Source organism: Anas platyrhynchos, chromosome 2 (assembly GCF_047663525.1).
Source record: "Anas platyrhynchos isolate ZD024472 breed Pekin duck chromosome 2, IASCAAS_PekinDuck_T2T, whole genome shotgun sequence".
Lineage (NCBI taxonomy): Eukaryota > Metazoa > Chordata > Aves > Anseriformes > Anatidae > Anas > Anas platyrhynchos.
Window position 1 is genome coordinate 157940398 of NC_092588.1, and position 22486 is coordinate 157962883.

General features: G+C 39.2%; 1 long non-coding RNA gene across 2 annotated transcripts; it reads right to left on the reverse strand.

The window, feature by feature from the left end:
- Positions 1-134: 134 nt before the first annotated feature.
- Positions 135-16511, reverse strand: LOC119715684 (uncharacterized). Of its 2 annotated transcripts, none has more exons than XR_005263010.2 (3): positions 16188-16511; positions 9841-9930; positions 135-618 (listed from the first exon to the last, which is right to left on the reverse strand). It is a non-coding gene; the product is annotated as an uncharacterized lncRNA (long non-coding RNA). The 2 variants fall into 2 exon arrangements; XR_005263009.2 differs by lacking the exon at positions 135-618 and adding an exon at positions 8028-9057.
- Between the last annotated feature and the right edge of the window lie 5975 nt (positions 16512-22486).

Genomic DNA, 22486 nt, shown 5'->3' on the forward strand with positions numbered 1-22486 from the left:
TCCATTCTAAAAATGAGCACAAAATTCCAGTGCAAAAAATAAAGCAGCATTTCTGCCTGCTGGCCTGGGAGAAAGAAAAGGTAGCCTTGCAGTTTTGGTTCTCAGATGAATGAGTATGGTTCATTTCTCAGATCTCTTCAGAGCTGTACGCACTGGAGACAGAGCCTGGATTCTGAAAGATTTGTGGTGCATCGTTGATCAAATTCACTGCCTAATGGGGTGTGAACACATGGCTCATTATCCTCCAAGCTGAGTACTTGACTAGCCATTGGGTTCAGCTGGGGAAGGGAGAGAAAAGGTGCAGATTTGCAAGACTGAGTGTTCATAGACATCTATGTAATTTACCTGGTAGCCATCAAGAAATGCATTAGGAAGATGACGACATAGGGTCCCAAAAGAGAATGCAGGTCAATGTTGAGACCTTAACCCCCATCTACTGCTATTTAACATTTTCTGGATGCCCTGAAAGGGTATCATACTTCCACCTACAGCTCACGTGTCTCCTTACCTTTCTGAAGCTGCAGCTCTGGCTGTAAAGACACACCTGAGTTTTCTAGGTCTAGAAGGAGAATGAGGAAGGAGGAGTAGGATGATATCTAAGAGGCTCAGGCTCAGTCTCTGGAAAAGAAAATTCTGGTTCATAAACTCCTCTTTCTGGCCAGTTCCTGCTTTTTTTGAAAACAAAAACAAACAAACAAACAAACAAAAAAGTTAAATAATAAAACAATCATCTAATGATCTGGAGAGCATGGACATGCATAAGAGTTAATCAGTCTGTGTTCTTTTGTATGGATTTTCTTCCACTTTTTTTTTTTTTTTTTTCTTTTCATGTTTCCAGGAAGATTGTTTGGAAGTGATTATGCCTAAATACTGTTTAATCTACGATGTTTTTCTTATCATCCAAGACTGTACAAATCATGCATAATAAAGACTGGACCTGATAGTTCATTTTTTAACAACAATAACAACAACAACAACAACAAATTAAAAAATAAAAATAATAATAAAATAATAAAAAAAAATCATTAAAACCTCATACTACTGGTTCAGTGCTTGAATCTCTCCAATTTTAAAACTAAATAATGAAATAAGGAGGAAGGTATGGAACTGCAGACTTGAATCCAGCCATGGTTGCATCCCCTTCCTCCTTTCCCCTCCTTTTTTAAAAAAATATGATGATCATTTTTGGGAATTATAATTGAATCATCATTCTTTAGTTCCATTTTTCCATTCAAAAAATGATAATTCAAAAAATAGATATATCCTACTTTATTTCTGTTAATAGGAGTCTAACAGAGGTCTCTAACAAACTTTCTTAATTTTAGTGCTTATATTAAAAAAAAAAAAAAAAAAAAAGCAACATGTGGAATAGCATGGATACTTCTTTATTTACAGATTCTACTTCTGGACACAGAGCCACAAGAAGAAGAGCTAGAAACGATGTATCATAATTCTTCTGCTTTCCTCTACAGATATTTTAGTTTATGAAATAATAGCGATGACTTAAATGAAACCACAAGTAAACTCCTCGGCCAAGATCAGAGCCCAATGTGCTGGGCGCTTCACAAACAGTATGTTAGAGACAACCCTCACTCTAAAGAGCAAGATGATTTAGCTGGATGATACCCAATGGAAGAAGCAGAACTAAGGTCATATCTGCTTGCAGGAATGCAGACAGATTTGGGATCCCAAAATTTCTTGGCCTGAAGACAGTCCTGAAACAACTACAGTATCACCATTTATGGTAGAGATATCAAATTGTTACACCTCGTCTGCATATATGGCAAAGGTGACAAGTCCCACACAGACACAGCCTTTTTCAGAGCAGAGATCACACCCAGTACCCAGCTTGGGCTTTACATCAATGAGTGTCCAGATTTCTTTACCAAAAAGGGGGTAAACTTCTAGGTCCCGAGCTTCTCCATTCTTATTTTGAAAAACTACACATAGTTCATTTGAGAGCCATGACTACAGGATAAAGGGAATGTTTACCCTTTGGCTTAAGGACTAACAAACAGCTCCCAGAGGAAGATACCTAAATGAAAAAGGCTACGTGGATGTCTGCATGTGAGTTAGGAGCACAAATTCACATTATCATCCGTGGAAAGCTGCAGTTAACAGAGTTTAGAGAGTGAATCGATAGACACAATGGTGTGGGTGAGATTCACTTTCCTAAACTTAGAAGTCTACTAACATTTGAAACACCTCAAGATATGTGAGATATCCATGTAGGGCTGCCAATTTTTATACATGAGCTAAGTGAGAGCCATACCTTCCTGCAGTGCCAGTTGGAAAGCAAACAAGATTCCATACAGAATCTCATATGGACACGAGATGTCTAGATATGGTCATCTGGATACTCCTGTAAGCTTCCTCTTTAGGAAGAACTGAATTGCTGTCTCCATTCCAATGACATGTGTTGACTGGCTGTGCATTTATTGCAGTGAAAGCTGGGATATCTAGAACATGCATTGACACCAAGCTTAAATTTTGATCCACAAGCTAAATTTTACCTCATTGTATCGTGGCTACTATTTAGATGTGTCATCATGGCATGTCGATGGCATTAGGAAATTAGCATCATGACACCTTCCTCTCTCACCAAACTCATGCGTTTCCTTTCTCTTTCATTTAAGCCAGGAGATACACAAGTTAGGGAGTGGAGGGAGTGGGGTACAATAGTTAGGGAAAACAAGTGCAAAATAAATGAGACTGCATGGAAACAAAATACACCCACAGTGAATAGATAACCTGTGGATTTCACTACAACAATGTAGTTTAATATTAAATTGTTATTAAATTATTGTAGGTTGCTTCTCTATTATGAGGAAGAAGATGACTGAGTCAGTAGACGACAGATACCTGGAGTTAAAATAGTAAATTAAAAACAAACAGGCTTTGACAGTCAAGTAAATATCCATTCCTCAAAAAGTATAATCTTTCCTCTGTCAAAGCAGTGGAAATAGAAAAAGTGCTTTTCTCCAAAATAGGCTGCTCACTAAAATTGCGGGTTGCTGTTTATCTAAAGGATTTCTAGCATCATCCTCTACAGCAGTTGATATAGCCATTTTCAAAAAAGGAGAGGCTCTTTCTCTGCCCCTGAATTACTAAATTACCATTCCTAAACTACCAGTCTTGAAAACATACATAAAACTCATTATTAATAAACAAAACTCAAGTCTCAAACCACAGCTAATTGGCATGAAATACCCATGTTACTGGCTTGCTTGGATGCAGCTGAGATGATTCCCCCAGCACTATTTTCCCACCAAGCTAAGTGAAACATGTGCTTAACAAACCAAACCATCGCACAACCACTTTCCTCAAGCAATCATTTTTTTTCCCTTCTAAAGATGAGATGAAGTGTGTAATTACTCATCAACATCCCTGCCTCAAAGCAAACTTGGAGACTGTTGCACTAATGATAGCCTCAAATTAGTGGCTGAGAAGAAGGTAATTAGAATCACGCTGCTGAGCGAAATGAGGAACAGATTGTGTGTTCAGGAGAGCATTTTGTAGGTACAGCTACGAATTAAGACCTCTGTGATGTCTGAGGAAACAGTGAGTCATTCTGTTGACTCTCAGGGAAGGTTCAATTTCAATATTGTCACTACAAGTTTGTGTCGGTGTTAGAGCAGAGGCAGCTCTTCTGTGCCCTTGGTGGTGCATGTTCCTAGAGACCTCGTGCAGCACATGCCAGGGAGCAGAATGCAAAGGTGGAGGTGTGAAATGAAGTATTTCCCCTTTACTCCAGCCCTTCTCAGCATCCCTTCTTCCCAGCAAGTGTATGCAGTAGTGCACCTTGGTCACTCCTGTGGAGCAGTCATTCCCCTGAGTCCTGTCAACCAGAGTTTGCAGCATGGAACAGGATGTGGGACCAGGTGCTTATGGGCAAAACAAGCCAAATTGTTTAATGCAGAAGGAATATCTTCCCTAGAAAAATATGCTAAGGTCAAGAAGCTCTTAGAAGCATCTGGAGAGCTCTATTTCTAAAGTGGCCTGAGCATGAAGGCTGACATGCAGCCTAAGCTCCAGGGGATGTTCTGGCTGAGGGAAGAGCTTCATGCTCCACCAAACCTCTCGAAACCCTCCCTCTTTCTCCACTCAGCATCTCATGAAAACTACTCCCCTGCTGTGGTGCTGCAATGAGGCCTTCCAAAAAGAAAAGACCACTGGGGCCTCTCCCACTTGTTTGTATGATGACAGCTTTATTCCCATTTTTGCACTCTAATTTCATTCTGGCGTGTTCCTATGGAAGCACAGATCAGCTCTTGCACTGCCTAATTTGCACACAAACCAAAAATTCTCATCTGAATGAGCCAGCAGCAGCACCAGCAACAAGGCTTTGCTTAGTTTTGATCCCAGAGAATGGCACTAAATGTGCAATGCAGGCTGGAGAAAAAACATGCCTCTTATGTTACTTCATGGTTTAAGCAATTCAGTGGCTTCTAGGTACCTAACCCTGCTTCCACGAAGGGGCTCAGGTAACTCATGCTGTAACACGTGACACTATTATAGCTCATATCAAGGGCAGAATGTAGCAGCACAGGAAGCTAAAAACACATGATCTAAGGAAACATTCATGGTGTAAAATTTCTACTTACTAAATAAGTAAACTTGCATCTAATTCATTTCATTCTCTTAATGAATTTACAAGGTTGGTGTAAGCTTAACACCCAAGTGTCCATTTACAAATTGCCTTACTGAAACTTGTCTTGTTTCTGCCAGTTGGAATTGCAGACCTGTTTTGAAAGCAGCACTGCCTGCTCTGGGCTTTGATTTGCTAGGAATAAAAGAGAAGTGAGGAGGATTCCTACTGCAATAGGATTGACCCTACATTGCTTCAGGTCAGTGTTGCTCTATAGCTTCTGAAGCAAAGCATCTTGAGAATCTGAGCTAAAAAACTGTGTTTCTTGTCCATGGAAGTACATAAAAAGGTCTCTCAGTAGCTGTCTTAAATGCTAGGACTTCAGCTTTTCTGAGTTGAGGAAAGTCAGAAGATAAGATGCTGGACTAGTCAGAAGTGCTTCTCAGGACTCCGTCCTACAAGATCACAACAAGCCAAGTACAAAACCACCCCCATGGTATACAAATACTTCACAGTTATGGACAGTTTGTTCCACACCAGGCCAGGATGAAATAAGATATCCTCACTGAAGTCGTTAACTTCAACAGCGGAAAAAATGGTCTAAGTGTCCAAGAGTGCACAGGAAATCTGTAACTGGACTTAGGAACTAACGGCAGCCCTTCAAGTCATGTACAGTGGGATCTAACTCCAGGCTTCTTAGGAGATGACTTCTGAGTGAACTATCACATAGCTGTCCACATACTGGTCCTTCTAAACTCTTGAATTTGATTCAGAATTAAAGCACTGGCATTTTTCAATGCTCTCCAGTACTATTTTCTTCTGATTTGCAAGAAAAAAAAATAATAATAAAAAAAAAATATGCAGAAGGGACAATGGAGAGAGAAATAATTTCAAGTATTGGTTGAAAATTAGTCAGTGCATCTAGTGTATTCACAGAAAGGTTTTTCTTTTTGCCTATATTTAGGCAACTCCCAAGCTTCTCAGAAGACTCAACACATCAGCAAAACGTTCATAATATTTTAAATGCTATGAAAAGACAGACAGGCATATTTAAAATTACTAATAACAAAAATTCATAGAATTTGCCACAGAACAAAAATGCTCTATTATTAAGAGTAATAGATCAGATGTATTCTTCACGGAGGCCTTTTTATTCTTGACTGTCTTTGATCGGATGCTATTCTTGGCAGGTTTTCTGTTGGCTGCTACTGCTGAGTCCAAGTTGATAAGCATTTGCTTATCAGGAATATAGATATTTCTACTTGTACAGAGCCTGACATCTTGGCACAGCATGCCATGATACAGGGGTATGTCTTTTGACATGGGTACGCAACCTTTCTCTTGCCAGGTTCTCAAACATTAGCAAGAAGTTGAACTGCATTTTTTTCCAGCACAAAATCAGTTATTTTGTTGACTGAATCCAGGCTCTCTCCTCAAGAGTTGGGAAGCAGCTGTAAGAGTTGGAGGTCAAAAAGGGTGTTTGCTCATTGCAGTAAGAGCATGCCATTAATAAGCTAATGCACTTAACATTTTTCAGATTTCTGTACTATTTTTCTTGTCATCTGATACATGTTGCTCATACTGTCCTGATTCCTAAAGTAATTTTTCCCCTCTAAACTCATGTCCGCATCTCTAAAGTCAAGTGGCAAACAGATGAAGACACTTAGGCTGACAAACCAACTAGGTCATCGACCCTCTTCCAAGGGAATTAGCAGTCCAGTGTGAGCTGACCTTTTACTTCCCGTGCTCTCATCACACAGCTGGCTGGTTCAGCCATCTGAGGAAAACTGCCAGCCGTAGCCTTCCACTTGCTGCATTAGTTGCCAAACACTTGGTCTGCCAGCAAGAAGTTCCTTTGCCAAGCTCCAGTTGTGATGAGCTCTCTGGCACCAGTCCAAGCTGAAAATAGGTGCAGTTGGAATTGCAAGCCTCTTTCTTTGTATTTGTCCAGTGAGGGAGGAAATCAGGAGAGTAGGAAACGGGGATGAGTTTTACGCAGACATTGTTATAAGTCACAGGAGAACCTCAAAAAGACTAGAGGGAGAGTTTGACTCAGACAGGAAACCCCAAGAATCCAGATGCTTATCCAGAAGCCTTTGATCTATCAGAATGGAAAGTCTAGGTCAGGCTTTCATGACCTTCTTTCTTAAAATGTTTGGTGCTTTTTTTGTCCTGTTGGAGAGTCATTCATCTCCAGTACTTCTGTTTCTCAACAGAGTTTGTGACTGAATGGTCGTTCAAATTGTGTGTCTTCTGAGGTTTCTTCTAATTTTGTAGCTAATTAATCTGTAATTTTTGCAAAGTTTGTTTGCAGTGTGTTTCCCAGGCTGAATGTATCAATAACAATAACAACAACTGAAAGAGAGAAAGAAAGAGAGAGAGAGAGAGAGAGAGAGAGAGAGGAAGGAAGGAAGGAAGGAAGGAAGGAAGGAAGGAAGGAAGGAAGGAAGGAAGGAAGGAAGGAAGGAAGGAAGGAAAACAAAAAGGAAAAAAGGGACAGGAGGGTACAAGAGAAAGAGGAAGGGAGGGAGGGATTGTCTACATACTGCTACAGCTATTTAGAAGTTATGACAGATAAACACATATTGCAGGAAAAAAAGAAAAAAAAAAGAAAAAGAAAAAAAAAAAAAAAAGAAACTAATTCCTCTTATATCTCCATCTGAAATAGTCTTTCCATCACCAAACAGACATCAGTGCTTACCCAGCCAATGAAGTCAGTGGGATTTCGGATGCAATCTATCTCACGTTGAAGTTCAGTAGTTCAGGTAAATTGAGCTGAAATTGGCTTTGCTATCAAATAAGAAGGGGATGATGAATTCAGGAATAATTTCTACACTGCAAATATATAAATTTAGATAAAATAAGTTGTCCCTCTCAGCAGACATAAATTGAAGGGATTATTATGATCTTCTGTATCATACTGCACCACAAACTATCTACGAGATGTCTAGGAAATGAGAGACTGGGTACAATACCATATCATATGATCCAATTGTGTGTGTGGTCAAGATACCAATAGATTTTACTATAAATCCAGATTTTTTTCCTAATGTCCAGCCTGAACTTTCCTTGGCATGGCTCTGTGCTGTTCCTGTGCATCCTGTCATTGCTGACAAGGGAGAAGAGAACCTGACTTCAGGAAGCCCTCAGGAAGTTGTAGAGAGCAATGAGGTTTCCTCTCAGACTTCTTTTCTCCAGACTAGACAATCCAAGTGTTCTCAGCCTCTCCTTATGAGATTTGCCTCCCAAGCCATCACTTGCTGTTTTTTGAGAATTAAAATGAATTATTCCTATAAGTAATCCTGTGAAGGTTTTACCTGGCAATATGTATTCTTTATCAGAATTAAACGTCGTTTTCTCTGTGTTTTATCTAAAGAAACAACACAATAACAACGCTTCAAACTAACACACTCCTCAAAAAAGCACTACATTTAAAAAAAAATCTAAAATAGAAAGTAAAAAAGACCAGGCACCATCCAGATAGAAGCAGAGAAAGCTAAAAGACCTCAACAAAGGGTTTTGATTTAACTGCCAATAGCAGCAAAAACAAATGTCCATAAGATCATGCTTGTTTTTCTGGATATGTTTCCATGTATTAAGTCAAATTGTCATTAAGTGCCAATTGGCTGCCAAAGTTATTTCCAGAAGTTCAAGCTTCTCAGGGGCTCTACTGTAACATTTAAGTGCAAGGAGTTTGCCCACAGAGCCTCATCAAAGGAAGAAGGACTGGGCTGGATCTTAAACTGCTGCACTTAAAAGGTCCTTAAGAGGAAAATTATGCATGTGGAGGTGGTGGAATGTGTTGAAAAATTATCCCAGTGAGAGTGGGCTGATGACATCCAGGATTGGGATTAACAATGAGGTCCTGTTGTAATTTGGAAATGCCATACTTCAAGTAGCAGTGAAACTAAGAATGGGTTTTTTACAGCAGCTCTTTCCTGTGCGGATCCGATGCCTATAAAAGTTAATGTTATTCTTCTTTACATCAAGGGAATTATTAGCAAGGTTTCTCTAATCTGTCTGGGGATCTTTTGCTGCAAAATCTCTCTGGAATCTGTATCTTTAAGCCTGCATCTATCAATTTCAGTTGACAGAATCTATTGTTTTTAACTCATTGTTGAGGGGAAGGATGTGCAGGTAAGATGAAGAGATGGAAACATATAAACAGACACAATCAAACAGTGCAAGTGGATATATTTTCATAGGAAACTGGCAAAAATGTAAAAATACTGTTGACAGGTAGTGTTCATCCTGTGAAAAAACATATAAAATAGCTGAGAAATATACAGAGTACTCTGTACAGAGACACAGCAGCAAGCAGGGAAGAAAATATGTGTTACCTTCCTTAGAACAGAATTGCCTTTTGCACTGGATCAGACAGTGCCATCTGATGTGCTCTCCACCATCCCACCACAAGGAGCACTTGTCACTGACTTGGGACTTTTTTCAGGTCTTGGTTCCCTCCATATCTCCATGAAAAATCAGATATTGAAGTGAGAAACCCGAGACAAGGTGCTGAGGAAATCTGGCATTTCCCTGTTTTTACCAGTAGTGGCCTGATTCCCCTCCAAAGCACATGGTTATGAATGTGAGGATTGGTGTTAGTCCCTGCTTTAGGGCAGTCAATCTGTCTTTTCTGCCTTCATTCTTGAAACCTCATTTTAGCCACAAAGCACCTTGCAAAAACATGCTTAGACATCGTGACACTGTTAGCAGAGGGAGCAGCAGACAGCAAAATGATGCTACCTGTGAAACCAACTTAGAAGCCTGCACTGATCCTTGACCCTTCTGTGCAACTCTCTGCATTGAAAAATATGAGGATTTCACCCAGAGTGGGCTCAGGACTGGCCTACAAACTATGTGTAATTTATGCCCAGGTTGCACCTTTCATTATTAGCTGGCTCTTACCAGTGCAAAGGAAATAAGCATTTTGTATGGCCATATTTTTGTGCCACGTTGTAAGAAAACCTGACACTACAATGCAGGCTGCTGGCCATTGAACCTTAGTTTTCTCAGCTCTCTGATTAACTATTGCTTATTTACCCATGGGACTGTGAGATTAAGAGAACTAGGTCATTTCTTAAGGCTTTAATTGTGGGTACTGACTGATTCTGAAGAATCAGAACAGCTAGACACAAGTTTGCACTGGAATTTAAACCTACTTAAAGCCGTAGAAGATTTAAGGGTTGTTTGTCTCCAGGAAGCCAGTGGGTGGAAGGAGTCATTTTTGGATGTAAAGGTTAAAGACTTACCTGCAAGACAAAAGACATTTTCTCCACTTGTCAGCATGCTGCTAACGATTGCACTGAGGCATTTGCAGGAGGATGGTGTTGTAGAGAAGACTGTAAACGAGGGTTGGAGAAAGGTTTTACAGTCAGAGCAAGATGTACAGGCTCCTCAGGGTAGGATATTTTAGAGATTTATCAAATGGAGATCTGACCTATGTGTACCAGCTTAGCCTGAGACACTCAGCAGTGAAATACAAGCCTCAGCCACTCTAAGGAATCACTTCACTGAATAACAGCCATTGCAGGCTATCATTTTTGTGCTCATAACCCACATTTTAAAAGCCTGATATGTTTGTGAATGCCAGCAGGAAGGCTGCTGGGTTGGTCTGCCAGTCCTGTCTAAGGGTGTAAAACCCCCTTCGCTGATGGGACAATCATAAGCAAAACAATTTCAAATGCTTCAAAAGATATTTTTTTTTTTTCCATAACCAATCTAAAACGGAAAAAGCCTCACTAAGAGATTGGATCAGATTCCTCACTCAGCTAAGGAAAAACAAGATGACATCCAAACCTCTTAAGTCTTTTCACACATGGAAGGCCAGGCAGCCAAAATTCTCCTTCATCATTTCCACATTCGGCTGTCTACACACTGAGCATTACAGAACAGCACTTTTTACATAACAAATATTCCTTCTCCAGAGAGGGAAAAAAAAAAAAAAAAAAAAAAAAAAAAGAGAGAGAAAGAAAAGAAAAGAAAAGAAAAGAAAAGAAAAGAAAAGAAAAGAAAAGAAAAGAAAAGAAAAGAAAAGAAAAGAAAGAAAAGAAAAGAAAAGAAAAGAAAAGAAAAGAAAAGAAAAGAAAAGAAAAGAAAAGAAAAGAAAAGAAAAGAAAAGAAAAGAAAAGAAAAGAAAAGAAAAGAAAAGAAAAGAAAAGAAAAGAAAAGAAAAGAAAAGAAAAGAAAAGAAAAGAAAAGAAAAGAAAAGAAAAGAAAAGAAAAGAAAAGAAAAGAAAAGAAAAGAAAAGAAAAGAAAAGAAAAGAAAAGAAAAGAAAAGAAAAGAAAAGAAAAGAAAAGAAAAGAAAAGAAAAGAAAAGAAAAGAAAAGAAAAGAAAGGAAAAGAAAGGAAAAGAAAGGAAAAGAAAGGAAAAGAAAGGAAAAGAAAGGAAAAGAAGAAAGAAAAGAAAAAGTAAAGAGACAGAAGATCACATACATCTGCCTGTATTTTCAACATTTCCTGTTACTTTCTTTTTTAGCTTCTTGGAAAATATTTTTTTATGAATAAGGGAAGTGATATTGTCTTCTGTTGACCAATTACCTGACCTAACCCCATATTCACACCACTTATTCCACAATTTTCAGTTATTTCATTTATATTGGCTAGCACATTTCAGAGTTCTGGGTGTCCTGGTATTATCCCAAATAATTTCATATTTGCATTTTGGTCATTCAAAACCTGCTCATTCTTCTACATCTACACTGATATTTTTGCAGCATTCACCATTTTGAATCGTTAGTAAAACCCTGGAGAGGATAGGAAGAGGATTAGCCTGATGTCAAATGCATTCATTTGTTATTCATATAGTCAAATTATTTTCTAAGGAATTGCTAAAATGTTTCATTCTTTGACAGCCTGATCAGAACTGCCATAGTGTGTCATTAACTATAGGCAGTGGAGTGAGTGGAAAAGGCTTTCTGCACAAGCATCTTATTGCAAGGAGACTGGACCATGTCCAAATCAGCAAGAATCCAATGTGGGTTTATAAAACTTGACAGCCTTGAATCTCCACACAGTGAAAAATCCTCACCACCAATTTGGGGAAAGTTTGGATCAGTTGAACAGAATATTGAACAGTGGGATGAAACCTTACTTACAGGGTGGATCTCCTCAGCATATAGAGGAGATACAGCATTTAGACATGTTTATACATCTCGCTGTAAACATATGCAGGCACATTTATCAGCAATGCAAAACCTGCCAAACTCAGCAACCAATTTCCAATTTAATGGCATTTTAAGGGTAAAAAAAAAATACTTGTAACACTGGCTAGGCTTAATATGATATTTAAATCTAAGAAGCTTCTGGAAAATTTGGCTCTGCTAGTAAAATGGGACTTCTTGTCCTTTTTTTAAAAAAAAATAATAAATAAAATAAAATAAAATAAAATAAAATAAAATAAAATAAAATAAAATAAAATAAAATAAATAAAATAAAATAAAATAAAATAAATAAAATAAAATAAAATAAAATAAAATAAAATAAAATAAAATAAAATAAAATAAAATAAAATAAAAAGTTTACATTCTATCACTTTTACATGCTCTTTCCATAAGTCTAAATCTCTGCTCCTTTCTAAACCCAAAGAGATTGGTAAGCTTTGAAAAGTTCAGGGGTCCAGCTTAGGTTGAAAATAGCACATTTAGAAAACTTTACAATATGTTTTGTTTCTAAGAAATCATCCAGGTAAGCAGACAGCATGGATTTGGAAGAACAAGATGGTATTTGAAGCATAGAACAGCTAGCAGGTATCAGTCAGTTTCTGCTGCTGCTTCCATATCACTTTGCACTGTGTTCTTAATTATGCATTTTTTTTAATTTATTTTGGTAGCTGCTATGAGTCTTGGCTATGTTTTGCTAAGCAAGAAAACCCAGAGAGTGCCTGGAATAGAAATAGAAATAAGTTAACTGTCATTTTTGGATTTGCTGTGCTACATCAAAATTAGCTCTCTGCAGAAATTTATCCATAGCAAATCAAAGTAACTTAATTGGAGTGCTAATGACTCTGAAATCACTGGCTTAAATAGCAGAGGAGCGTCTGGGTATATTTCAAGTGACAGACCAAACTACAGAAGTAACAACGTTAAATATGTGTTACAGAAAAGATCTTTGCCAGCATTTCTGAGAAAGATGGCAAAAAGTAGACTTCATACGCGGGGGTCAGGTTTTGATTAAGGAATGGTAGTGAAGATGTCTGGATACTGAAGATACTGGAGATGCACCAAGCTGCTGGGACATTCCATTGGGTGTGTAGACGTGACACCATTTGGGGCTGGAATACGAAGGACAGGTGAAAAAACCTGGGGCAGCAAGTGGCACTAGACACTGGTATTTAAGCAAATGAATCCTGACCTTGATGATATCCCATCCATTAAATCTACCACTCTGTTCACTTATGCTGAGGAGCAGGCCTATGTCTGTTACTGTATTATACTGAAAATTAGCTGTACTGGCTGATGGATTTCAGTGGATCACTATTTGTGTCAAGAGAAACCTCAGTGATAGCTGAACTGTTTCTAGACTTTAACTACAACTAATAAGCATTCACCAGCTTAATAGTTTAATTCATTAGATGGAAACAAGGATGAAAGGCACAAAAGAATTTGCAGCTTGGAAAAAAAATAATATCCGTGACTTCCTTTTTTCTTTTTGTTGGAGCCATCACATTTCTGTCACTAGGTTTTCTGCATGAGCCTTGATGATGGGATGAATTTTGAAAATGTGAACACCCAAAGAGCACCAGCTCTAAGTGAGCACAGGGGCATAGGAGGGAAGGGAGCCTGAACCTGCAATTAGTGCCCAATTTTGTGCAGGCTTTTTCTGGAAGTACCTGATTGACAGGTCAAAAGCCTTTCCTGTAGAACACATCAGCTTTGCTGAAAATAGTCTGATTTTTGTGAAATAAATGACTTCATTGACAGGTCTCTTGCCTTGCAGGGGGAAGAGTGCAACAGAAAAATAAATAAATAAATAAATAAAAATTGAAATTATCCTGAAGACGAGGAAAAATCCATCCCTTTCTAACATGTCATATATCTACCTAATTATTTCTATCTCAGCTTTCAAGTGTCTGACTCCTGTTGCTCACAATCAACACAGGAAGGAAGGCATTGCTCTCAATGGGAGCAGAAGGGAAAAATCTTCTAAAATCTGTTGAAATGCTAGGTTTATGTCTATCACTCCTGTTTTTTTCAGCTTGTCCAGAGAAGTGTCTTTGTAAAGCAAAAGTAAAGGTAATCCCTGAGGCCCTGAAATAACTTGAAAAACCCAGTCTTTTTTTTTGAACACCAAGCTCTTAGAAATGATCCATCCGTGAAAATCTAAGAACAGCATTTCCTTTCTTACCCTTGGAGTGCATTCCAACAAAGCGTATTTTTGTAGTGAACATTCAATTTTTACAGTCTCACCAATTATGATGAGATTTAAAACCCTGTCTTCTGGACTCAAGTGTCTGAAAAAGAAACTCAGACTCAGTTTTCAATGCAGAGAACTGTACAGAACTAAATGAACATCTCAGCTTCTAACTCTGGCTTTATTAAGAAAACTAAATGTTTTCTTGGAGCTGAACTTAATTTTTATGTGTAATTGTTGCTGCTTGGCAATATAGCTTCCTTGAAACTCAAAATCTAGAAGCTGAAATAAACGTATAAATAGCAATATGTAGTCACCATAAAAACAAACAGAACCCTTACCCGCTCTTATTTTTTTTTTTTTACACACAATTTTCTGATTTCCTAAAGTTGATGGATAACACTATTGTGAGAACTTAAGATAATGAGTCTCTGTTATAAAGTGGGACACTTATATACTACAGTGCTAATACTATTCAAAATAATAACTTTGAAAGCCACAAGCAATGGAAATGACTGCATGACATTTAAAAAACTCCAAGGTAAACAGATTTTTCACTTGGATCTGTTAACCTTCTCGGTTTAAACTACATAGAGCTGTGCTTCAACCTGACAAACACAGCAGTGAGACCAAGAAGAACTGGGCTCCAAAACAGACAGGAAACTTAAAAATGCAGCTTTCATCTGGGACCTTTGTTCTGAACAAATGTAAGTGTTGCAAGGGCACAATGCTCTCCAAAAAATAAAATAAAATAATAATAATAATATTAAAAGGTCATAATATTTCACATCTAACATCCCATTCTTCTCCCTCCCCAAATCCAGGAAGTTGTGTGCACGCTGCAGTCTCCACATATCCAACATTTAATGAGACACATCTTTCTTTATTAGCCAGTTAATATTAATTAAGTACTTCAATTATCAAAAGTCTGATGTTCCCTTTACAGCCATGGTAGGAAACAAGCAAAAAGTATCTGGTCACACATGTTTTGCAGTACAGTTTCTTGACATGGAATGAGCCAATGTCTCAGGTATTCTCAGATGGGTAGGATACACCTCCCTCCTCCTATCTACCCCCAACACCCACCCACACTTTTGGCCACACATTCATGCCTCTCACCTCATGCCAGACTGGCATTCAGCAGATTCCTCTGTTAGTCAGATAAACACACAGAGAAATGTCAGAAAATTAGGCAGCAGTGGAGGAGAAAGGTAATTAATGTGTCTTTTTAGTGATTAAATCAGCTCAGTGGAAAGTTGAATGAAGCAGCAAGGATGGAGACGACTCTCTAGCTGTCATGGCACTGACGTGGTAGGGGTACATAACTCAGTGGATGGTTTTATGATGTTGACTAGATGATGATGGTTTTATGGTGTTGACTGTTGACTAGATGATGACTTACGATTTAGACAGTCCTAAAGGATCACAGCAGTGAGCATTGAGCAAGTCCATAGCTGCAAGGTCCAAAGTCATGCTAGGAAGTCAACTCAGCAAGCCAGAGTCTGGATCAACAGTGTGCATGACCAGACACACACATGCCTACAATTTTGGCTGGGGTCACAGGTAATTTGGGATCTTGTGGATGAAGATGGAATCATAATGGAAGAAGATTATTTTCTCTGCTGTTTCCTGATTTGCAAAAGTTTTGTGTTCCAGTCACATGAACATGGTGATATGGTCATGAGTAAAATGCTTGGCACCAAAATAAAGGATTGGTTTCTCAGTGTTCTCATCTTTCCTTGCGGGCACTTTTAAAATTTTTCTTCTTATCACTTTACGGAAATGTACAATTTCTTCAGACTAATGCGATAGGGCTCTAGCATCTCCTATTAATACTTCAGAAGCATTTTCTAAGGAAAGAAAAGATTAGACCAAATGGCAATGACAGGAGAGTGAAGGAGAAAGAGGGATCTTGCATTCAAGCAGAAAAAGGAAATCATCATCCTCCGAAAAAAATGCCGAGCAACGAGTAAAAATCATGAATAAGCAAGGACAGAAAGGAACATTTCACATGTCGTCAGGACAGCTGCCAGACTGTAGTGCTGTGTTGTGTGTGTGTTTTCACACCCTGAATACAAGAATGTGCTGAATAAACCCCGTTCTCTGGAAGCTGGTGCGATTTGCACCCCTTGGTTCTCAGGAAGGATCTGTCCTGGTATTGGCAGAGCAGGGGAGTGAACTAAGGTCCCTGGTATGTCAGCCCCACCTGTTGGACTGACCACCCACAAAAGCTGCCAAAGCCTTACCAGAAGGGTGACTAATCCATGCTGGAAACACCGGAGAACTTTCCAGGCTGTGCTGTTTTGTAGTTGCAGAATGACAGTTGGTATTGTGTATGTTTGCTGGTTGGGATGAAGCTTCTTGGAGAGCCTAAGAAATAGAGGCATGGATCGTCACATCAGCTTAAAGTTGGCTCTGACTTTTTCCCACAGATTTAGAGTAGAGCAACTGCTTAACTCTTTTCTGTCAATCCTTCTGCAACACCAGATAGTGTCATGTGAGGTTACAGAAGAGCAAGGTGTGTAGGAAAATCCAAAAATCATTCCAAAGGAGTCTTCGTGTGAGGGTACCAGCAGGGAACATGCCATGCCACACTCAGAGCTCCTCTGTCATTGTGCATGCAGGATCAGCCCTACCAGCTCCACACAATAAAGAGGGCTTGTGGGCTTAGTGGTTGTTTAAACTATTTTTAAGTCACACAGGCAAAATAACATTTTTTAATCCTCATCTCACCAGGGTCTTAAGAAGGATCTATATTGCTCGATTTTTCAGGACATCTGTGGATCCTGGATTTCTTGCCTTCTGTCCCTGTTCTTTTCAGCTTGTTCTCCTGAGTACTGATTTTAAGTTTTCTGTCTGAGGTACTGAGGCTTAAAAAAGAGCATACAGGTGCAACTGAAAGGCCTCTGCTAAACTATAGAGAGGAACCAGTGTCCACAAGCTTAAATTCAGGAAGGGGATTTGAAGACCAAAGGCCATGACACTGGAATGAGGGAAAGCAAAGAACTGATATTCTTCCTATTTTATGGCTTCAGCGAAATAATACTAATTTTCTGTCTTGATTTTATTTATTTATTTATTTTTTAACCTATCTTCCTTTAATATCTTCAGAGTAAAAGCTTCATCTATGAACAAGACCTCCAGGCACTCTTGGAAGTGTGTTCTGTAAATGATGGCATGATGAAAATGTTGGCATTGAACAGAAATCAGTCTAGGTCCCAAAGAGCACTTTTTCAATTCCGCCTCTGCTAAAAACTTAAGATGTGCTTTCGGTGAAGTTCTCCAGGCTCATTCTGCTTCTGCTGCTCTTTACATTATGGTATGGAGGCAAAGATAGAAGATTAGTCAATGTCAAGACATTGAGGAAGGCTCAGAGACAGTCAGAAGAAAGTCTTTGACAAGTACACTGGAAAAAAAGGAAACTTTCTCAGCTGGATTAAATTGTCACAGGCCATCTGACATCCAACCAATCATTTTTTTTTGTTGTTGTTGTTTTCAATTGAGTCACTTAAATATCATTAAGACCTTAATAACCACATAAATGATGGCATCACGAGCTGTTTAAGAGGATATGCTCTTCTTTTGATATCTCCTGTAGTTATGTGCCCGCGAGCATCTCTGCAGTTGGCCTGTCGTTGTAACACACGTTCAGAGAAAGCTATCAAACACAGACCACGAATATCCTAGGGGGAAGTCGAACTAGACAGAGATAAAAATCAATGCATATTCTTCCAAATTAAACTCATCGTTTATTACTTATTTTAGAGTTGCATTCCTGCTCTCATCTCTCATAATTCACATAAACTCCAAAATACTCTTGGATTTTCCCTATCTCAGACATTACAAAATGTGGTTTCCTGCAGATTCTTTTGGCACACAGTGATTTATTTACTCCATGCTGGCTTTAGACATGTCTTCCCTATCACCAGCCGTTTTGCCACTATTGTATACTGCATTACAAAGTTTCAGATAAGCCCCAGAAAACAGGTTGTGTACATCTTCCTCATCTGTAGCAAGCAAAAAGCAAGTTATATTATTGTAAGTGCTTCAGGTTTAGTCTAAAGCTTGAAAGAACATGCCAGTGACTTCTTTTGAGAAAATTACTATGTGGAAGATTCTCAATCATATATAAAGCTTTTGAGCATGCATCCTTACTTATTTGGAGGATGTAACGCTGGGAGGGAAACACTGAGATGACAAAAGACTAGTCTAAGTGTCTGGAAATGTGGGTCCTTGCTATTGTTCCTTTAATCACAGCTTATAAAGTTTGAGTGAGTCTCTTCATCCCTTTTCCCCCAACGGCTTTCATGCAGAAATAAGGACAATGATATTCATTCATGCATTGTTGTGAAACGTCAGAAGACCTCGGAGCTGAACTAATTGGGTTGCTGTCTCAGGGAGACCACAAATACAACGGTCTCCTCCTAACCCAGAATGGAAGATATACTCCTTAATCATTCACTAGCAAATAAAACAGAGCCTTTGTGCTCTGATTTTGTGAATTTGTAGAGATGCCTTGCTCAAGAGGTAGCAGGATCCAGGGACAATTCCCACACAACAGCTTGGATGGGGCCATTTTCTTTTCAGGAAGGAGGAGAGGGGAAGAGTTCCTGTGTGGGAACATGAATCATCATGTGTACCTTTGCCTCGGAGCCAGAAAGCAGGGCCTGACATGCTTTATTTACCACATAATGAAGTGGCAAAGGGAAGGAGAGGGGGTCAAGCATGGGAACTAAATACCAAGGCCTTGTGTTAAAATGTCAGCATGACTGCATACTGCTTTGTTCCCTATGACCTTGGGCAGCACCTTTTGCCTCTGTTTCTCCTTCTACACTTTGTCAATCCTGTGTCTTGACTGCCTCAGGGAAGGAAAGCTTGACATTTAGCAGCCAAGCCCAGGAGTCTTCTGCCTCTGCGGCCGTCCCAGTCATACCTTTTCTACCAGGATGGTTTGCAGAGGTGCACAGGGAGGGAAAACCCTCTGGCCCTGGGTACTGTTGCCCAGTCTCATTTTTGACTTCACAGGATTTTCTTCTCACCCCATGCACTGACGCCTCTCCCATGCTGTGCACATCACCCTGCTCCCCACACACCCCAAGAAGTTATTTGCCAGGTAGGTTGTTCTTTGCTTTGGCTGCAAACACCATCTCTTTCTCCCCAGTGGCATATCCCATCACCTCCTCTAGAAAGAGGAAGGCTTCTTCTTATTAGGGAATATTGCAAACACACACAAAGCTGTAGGAAGAAAATATTTGGGGATGACATCCTCCACCCTTCCTCTTGGGAAGATACACCCCCTCTTTCCAGGAACCAGGAGTCATAGCAGCAGCAGAAGTTGACAGAGAATAAAAATATTTCCCACCATCCAGGACCCAGTCTTCATCCCATCTTCCTCTCCGTCACTGCAGCTCCTGGTATGTTCCTAGACTTTTAGCTTCCAGCAAGAATAAACTCTGCATCCATCCAGTCGAAGCGGATATGGAGTCAATTCCAAAGGGTTCTCCAGTTTCTATTTATAAATCAGCCAGTGTATTATTATTATTTCTGGGGTTGAAAAAACATAAGAAAATATGCCCTATTTGTGTAGCTCTGCTCTCCTGGAACATTTTGGGTGTCGTTTGCAAATCTGTTCACAACCAGCAGACCAAGCCTCCTGTGGCTGCAGCAGAAAGAAGAGGCAAACTCAATTAGAAGTCAAGTCATGATAAATTTTCTGTTGCCATTGGCTAACAGTCTTGGATGGGAGAGCCAGCCAGCTCCGGTGCCAAGAGGAAATCTGACACAGATGACAGTCTGACTTCCAGTACCTAGCAAAAAAAAGGGCCAGCCAGCTCTGTGTGTGTGTGCGCATGTTTTCTTTCTTCTCTTTTTTTTTTTTTTTTCCTTCAAGAACCTTTATACGTTTCGAGTGTGGAATCCAAGCCCTAATGTGTTCTCACTTCTGTGCAAAGGAACAAAACAGAGCCCTATCGTCTGCTGCTGGCAGGGCTCAAGGAGAAACACTTCAGACGCTCTGCTGTAACCAGGAGCCCCTTGTCCACCATCCCAGACTCCCCTTCTTCTATTTTTTTTCATGAAGTGACCTGAGAAGAACTCGCCTGGTGATGCTATTTTCCCCCTTCCTGAGCATGTGGCAGATTTACAGTGGCTCGAGTTAGACCGGGACACGGTGCCTGGCGACTGCTCCCAGCAGTGCCGCGCTCCCGAATAAATGCATGGCCCTAGCTGGACGCCGTATTCCAGTAGCCGTCTGGTGTGTCAAGCCATAAGTCATTTCCTGTCATCAAAGGCCATCTGTGTTCAAAGCTGCCTCAAGTCACAGACTCCAGGGTCCAAGCCCCAGAATATGGGGCCAAGTTTCAATCCTTGTCCTGCTTGAGTAACCCCAAACCTGGTGAAAAGGCAAGTCCGTGGAATAAGGATCAACTTGCTGGAAGTGATGAGGAAAGAGTTTAACTGGAAGTGTTTCTTCATTATTTCACTCAGATATCTATGGCTCCCATTCAGAACTGTGATTGCCTCATGCCGAATGCAGTACGAATATATAAACATAGGTCCTATAAAACTTTATATATATATATATATATATGTATGTAAATACATAAAGCTAACATATACAGACATACGCACAGTTAGATACAGATCCTGAACTGATATTCTTTCCTTGGGAGCTTAGCCTAGAAAAGGTTGAAATGGATAGGGAGGGTTAGTTCTCTTCTAGCTAAAACACTTCTGGGCAGAAGAATGCAGTTCCACAAAATCAAAATCAAAATGTCATGAAGAAGATGGTAAAAATAATGAATGCCCACTAAGGTAATCATATTGGAATACTCTTGTTTTGCTGGTATCTGGTGTGAGGTGCTTTGTTTCCAATCAGATCAACAGCATTGTCCTATCAATGTATTGATTTATGGGAGTTGTAGTTCAAAATCTCATTCAGTCTTGTGGAATTAATTGCCTGGAAGACTGCTCACCATGTGTTTACTATAAGGCATGCATTCTTTTGACAAAGTTTTACTTGGTGCATGACAAAAGATGTAATCCGACCATAGAGCTTTTCTCCTGCAAAGGGAAAAAGATTTAAACCACTTTGGATACTATTGCTGTAACACCACATCAGAGAAACACAACTTAATGATGAAAAAGCCTAAAACAAAGGTTCATTTCAACAAGTAAAACTAAAACATTTCAATTTGGGGAAGGCTAAAATATTTCTCTTCAACTGAATTGTTGAGAAAAAAGAGCCATGTATTTTTCATTGAAATTTCTCATAATTTCTGTGACAGAAAAAAAAAAAAATGACAAAAGCTTAATCTCTTGTCCTAATAGTGTCTCAAAGCAAATAGTGAATGGAAATTTCTAAATCTCAATTTGAGAACTCACTAAATTAGAAGCATACTTTCATGTAAAATAATTCAAATACTTGAATGGCTTCATCACTGAGGATTCACACCCTTAGCACTGAACAATAGAAATATCATTTTTTGTTGCCTATTTCAACAGGAAAGATGCTGTCTCCTTGTGAAAAGATGATGACCATCAAGCACCCTATGAAATTATTGTGGATCATGCTGTTTACAATAATGCTGTTTACAACTGGGAATGCAGCTGGAAAATTTGTTTGGTTTCTTTCCCCATTACCCATTAAAGTTTGTAGTCCAAACATAATTATTCTCTATTATCATTATTATTAATATTTGGTTTTGAGCATAAGGGAAGTATAAAGTAAACCATGCTGAAACTAAAAATGAAACCTAAACCCTTCTTTCTCCCTTATTCTTTCAATATTCATTGATTACTTATATCAGCTGTCTACTCATTTACAAGCGGCTCTCCCTACTATTGTTCAGAATTTTAGATGGAGGAAAATCTCCAACAAACAAACCAATTTGGAGCTTCAGCTGTGTAGAAATACGTGCTTCACATGATAGAGATGTTCTCCCACTTTGAAATGTCTTGTAATTAAATTTCTTGAAAAAAAAAAAAATAAGAAGAAGAAGAAGAAGAAAAAAGATAACAGAACATAGAATCCTGAAAAATGTTAGACATCCCTTTAAAAAGCTGAGAGTTTAGGAGCTTCTCTGAGATGAATGAAAACAACCCATGTGTGTAGGTTTTGAGAGAGAAGTAAAAATATGATCTGGTTCTGGGATATTCATCCAGTGTGATAAGAAAGGACTTGGCAAAGGACAGTCTCTGCCTTGCTAAAAACATTTATAGGCCATTCCAGAGAGATTAGACCGTGGATGTTGTATAATTGCCATTAACTAATTTTCTTGTTCCATTAAGTGTTGGGGGCTGTAAGGCAAGGCAGCCTAATAATTTCCTAGAAATACGATAGAGGGTGATATATGGCCTCAGAAATTGAATAACAGGTGCTGTGCAGCTTACAAGCTTTATTTAGATATTATTTTTCCTAAATCCATCCTGAAGTGCCGCAGGATTCCCACAGCCCTGTGAACACGAGGCCACTCACACCAGACTTGCTTTACAAGTGTCAGACACCTATTTCACAAATAACGGCTTGGGGACCAGAATCCAAAAT